The following is a 5480-nucleotide window of genomic DNA, read 5'->3' on the forward strand; positions in this document are numbered from 1 at the left end:
GCTTACCTCAAACAGATTCCAATCAATTATTGAACTCTTAAGCTTCAGGCAAAAAAAACTTTACTACTTTATATGATAGGATAAAATTAAAGTTTGCCTGTCTATGAGTCTATTTGTAGCTAACCGCTTATATGGTTTTCCTACATAGTAAATCTTCTCATAGGTCCATGTAAGGTTTTTAACTATTTTTAAGTGAGGGTACAAAATAACTTACAGGAGAAATTGTCCCTAGATTTTTTTTTGCTTTCTTGTCCCTTTTATTCAACAACCTATATCTGTAGGACATTTTTTACATAAAGACACCACTAAATCGACTCCTGTATACTGGTATTAAACCTATTAATCAATACAATATTAAAGAAAACAAATTTTAGGTAAAAATTTGCAATGGCCCAAGTAGACACACCAAGCTAGAAAAAGCCTGCTAGAATTGTAGTAAGTCAATTTTAATTAATATAGTTGCAGAAAAGTAGTTTTGCTACTAAAAATCAAAACTTTAAGAATTGCGTTTAGAATTTCAATTATTTGACACTTGGTCTAAACTTTTATTGCTTGCAATTTGTATTTTCCCCTCATGAATGTTGATAGATGCCAGTGTGATGATTGGATCGATTCGACTCTAGCTGTAAATTTATTAAAAAAGCGAGCGATTTCCCTCATACTGCATATGAAACACAAACAGTATTTTTGAAATTGCTTATGCTTATTTCAGGTTAAGTTATAAGTGAGGGTTAGACATTATTATTTATCTTATTTTATTGTGGGATTTGAAGTGAAAAAAAAATACTTTTTTATGGTCATACTGCAGGGAAGAAAAAAAAACTATAAGTTATATAGCACGAATGTCCACCAGTTGTCAGGGAGGGGTTATTTCAAATACTTGCCTGGCAGAACTGTCTAAATGATATCTGATGCTTGTATTTGAGCCACGTTACTAGAATTGCATTATAAGCAGATAAAGCATATCATTGCGCACAATAGAACCTTGACAATGCAATCAAAGGGTTGGTTGTCTGTAGGCCATTATTCCTTTGAAATTTTCATGCCTTGTTGTGTACTGCTCCTTGAATGTCAATCAATGGTGTTAGAAGAACTGCTACAACCTTTGTATCACTTTCCCCCTGCAATTTAAATCCTTTGGCTGATCAAATCCTCTGAATAAGGTCAATGTCCACTATGATAAATGGCTTTAAGGTATGATATAAATCCTGCTGTACTTGGAACTTGGATTCTTGTTCTGACACACAATCTTAATGGTCTTAAACGAAAGGACTAAAAGTACAATTTGTTAATAACAAGAAAACACAATATCATTTAAAATAAAAGTTAAAATCCTAATAACGAGTCTTCTCTAGTGCATTTGTTCACTAAATAATGAATTCATTTTAGAAAGGATCGATTGTTGCCAAACAATTATATTCTTAAAATAATTGAATCTTATTGATGTTTATGGGTCGGAGCTATCACTTTTACATATTTCCATAGTTAAATTCATATATAACCATCAAATTCATCATTAAAAGTTGCTTGACCTAACTGCGTTCAAAAAAGCTGCAAAACTAGAATAACTTTTCATTCCTGTAACTTTCATTGGTCTATTTTGTAAATTGTAGGATAAGATGGCCCAAAGCTTAAAAACTTTACTTCAAGTCCTTATTTCCAAGTATACCATTGTTATTTCTATAGATACAGAGTCGTATTATCTGTGTTTATAGCCATGTAATACGGCTTTGACTGTATTAGGTTACTGTAAGATGTTAGTATATATGAAATACATTTTACTATTACGAAGCCAAATGAAAAGTGTAAACATACTAATGATTAAGGAATAAAACGGCACTGACAAAATTTTCTGTCAAGTAATACATGAAATAACCTAAAAACATTTGAAGATTACAGCTTATAGAGCTAACTAGTTAAGACAGGGTTGTATCGGCTTTGCAAGATATTATCAACAATAATTACCTAAAAAAATATAGACTTACAAAGATACTCTGAAAAAAACCTAGAAAACGTATAGTATAATACGACCATGTTAAAATATGGAGTGAAGACATAGTAATCTAACTGGTAAAGTTTGTACGTGATTTGTATTCCAAATGACAAAACTGTTCATGGCTTTACTAGAAAGGACAAGGAAAGGAAATGCGGAGCCTCCGTTACTTTAAAAAAAATAGGCTTAATTTTATCATACAAAATTTGTTGTCTAAAAGTTTTAAACTATATGGTAACGATTATAGAGTTGCTACGTTTTTTCAATTGTACCAAACTGTTACAAGAACCATCATGTTAAGTTTGAAATCAATAGGATATCTTTTAACATGACTAAACTAACAGTAAGAGCTAACCGTTTCGTATGTACGTACATACCTGAATCATAAAAGAGCTTCGCTTTAAATGGAATTACTTTATTTTGTACACGCAAGTAGGACAAATGAATATTTTTACATTTCTGATAAAATATTTTATATGTTTTTATTTGAGAATGCAGTCTCTTTCATTTATTTTTTATATGAGAGTGCAGCCCCATGCCCCTAATTTTATTTGAGAATGCAGCCTTTTGTCCTAATTGTATTTGAGAATTCAGCCCTTTGTCCTTATTTTTATTTGAGAATGCAGCCCTTTGTCCTTATCTTTATTTCAGAATGCAGCCTTTTGTCCTTATTTTTATTTGAGAATGCAGTCCTTTGTCCTTATCTTTATTTGAGAATGAAGTCCATATGTCCTTATTTTTATTTGATAATGCAACCTCTTTTATTCATTTTTTATTTGAGAATGCAGTCCTTTATCCTTACTTTTACTTAAGAATGCAGCCCCTTGTCCTTATTTTTATTTGAGAATACAGCTCTTTGTCCTTATTTTTATTAGAGAATACAGCCCTTTGTCCTTACTTTTATTTGAGAATACAGCTCTTTGTCCTTATTTTTATTAGAGAATACAGCCCTTTGTCCTTATTTTTATTTGAGAATGCAGCTCTTTGTCCTTATTTTTATTTGAGAATGCAGCTCTTTGTCCTTATTTTTATTTGAGAATGCACTCCCTATGTCCTTATTTTTATTTAATAATGCAGCCTCTTTTATTCATTTTTTATTTAAGAATGCAGTCCTTTATCCTTACTTTTACTTAGGAATGCAGCCATTTGTCCTTATTTTTATTTAAGAATACTGCCCTTTGTCCTTATTTTTATTTGAGAATACTGCTCTTTGTCCTAATTTTTATTTGAGAATGCAGCTCTTTGTCCTTATTTTGCACACTTAAGTTACCTGTACAGTACATACAAAGTTTTGCTTTTAGAATAATAAATATCTACGTGTAAGGAACATTTCTTAGCATCACCTAGCATTTAAAGTTTTTTTAAATACTTTTCCTCCTTAGAACAATAAAAAAATTCTCTTTCCTTATATGGCTTAAATTACAGAGTGTTAGTTTTGTTTTCAACTAGTTCTTTAGAAGTTTAAAAAGTTAAACCTAAGAATGAAAATGATTAAACTTGTTCTAAGCTCTTGGCTCTTAATTCTTAAACTTGTAGGCTGTAGCTGGCCAAAATAACGCGCCCCCATTTACCCTCTTTACCACACCTCCCCCCCCCCCCAAGTCATACTTAATGAAAGAGCTGACAATTAAATGGTGTATATGTCAGCAACCTAAATAGACAATTTTTCCCCTGCCATAATATCCACGTGTATCCTATATCCATTGAACAGCCAAGTAACAGGAAGTTATTACTAGACAGACAGTCAAAATATTATGTTGTTCTTGTGTCAACATATGTATGTCGGATTGATGTTATTAAATTGTCGATGAAATATTAGCCAAGACCATTTTTAATAGCACTTCACATAGGTCCTGTGAAGGTATTGGGCTAATTTTATTTTTATATTTAAGTCTTTAAATGGTTTTAGTATGTAGTATGTATTTTTTGCCATAACCCGCCCCTTAAGTAGGGCACCAAGATGATATGGGTGCACCCGCTAGTTTGTAAAAAAGCGAGTCTATCTTATGTCAGCCACACAACTTTTACAAAAATCCATATAGCTGACATAAAACCTGTCAAAAAATTGACAGGATCATATTGCAGAGTAGATTCGCAAAACATTAATGGATTGAAAAAGACAAACATAAAACTATACAATTTAAATTTTATATGATTTAAAATTAATGGATTAATAATAATGCAAGTGTAAAATAAATAATTAAATTGTAATTTGTTTGTATACAAGGGTGTTCATATTTAGATGCTAGAACAAAGTACATATTCAGATGGGTGGTGCTAGTAGTGACATTCCTTAGTATTCAAAGTTTCAACTTCCAGACATTACATTAATAAGAGAAAATTTGATATTTGTTGGTTGTATTTCAGAATAGGTCTAATATTAACTTACTACATATACTATCGTTTTAATAAATTGTTTTGAAAAGCACAGCTTTTCTGTAATTTGGGAGATTTAACTTTTTTGACAACATTTTCATGCATAATATATTCATCCTATTTATCTCAATTTTTGAATATCAATTATTAGGACAACAAGGCATAATATTATAAGTGAAGTATCTTTATAACCATGTCCTAAAAGTATAAGTATGTCCTTTATTAGTCTACTGTATATTTTGATAACATTTATACTTTTGTTTGGACTTAAAATGATATTCTGCATATTTCTGACACTTAAGTATCTATATTCTCGCTGTGAATGTTGTCAACCTTGTCTTTCAGTACATTAATACACTCACAATATAATTTAATGCACATACTTTTATTTGATATTTGCAAAAACAAAATTAATAAAAGTGGCAATTATTTACTTTTTTGAGACATTAAATTTAAAGGATCAAGTCCAAAATACGCATAAAAGTATAATATACTAAATCAAATGTCTGTTTACGAATGAAAAGTTGCCTTATAGCCTAGTTTCGCAAATGATTAGAATCGGAAAATAAGATCTAATATTCTAAAGAATGTCTTAATACAATAACCAAAAAAGGCAAAACCGTGTAAATGTTTTCCTTTGAATTTTTTCTTATAAAGTTGCAGCGGCTGTCAAGCATTAGTTGTGTTATGTTAATAAAAGACTTTTGTGGATGAATTATAGACAGAAACAAAAAGTATTTTCAACGTAAATGCACATGCAAACATTGCATTAAAAACCCATGCCTATGAAAATTAAGCAAATAATAACAAAGTAAATGACAGTTTAAATTTAATTTCATAAATAAATTAATGTTCTCTATAACTTTTTCATATTAGTTGTTGCTCAACTTGTGCATTGTTTTGTTATTAAATGTATAATTATATTAATATGGAAAATACAGAACTGAAATTTAATTCTAAAAATAGTGTCTGAAATTTTGTTTAGCTTACATGCCTAATATTACCTTGTGTTTAATACAAAATGAAACTTTGATAATATAGTAATATGTTTTTTAACAAATATTACAGAAATAAAGAAAATCCCATAATATATCTTTAAAATTTAAGATCA

Source organism: Acartia tonsa, chromosome 1, assembly GCF_053477335.1.
Source record: "Acartia tonsa isolate MP-2025a chromosome 1, ASM5347733v1, whole genome shotgun sequence".
Taxonomy (NCBI): Eukaryota; Metazoa; Arthropoda; class Copepoda; order Calanoida; family Acartiidae; genus Acartia; species Acartia tonsa.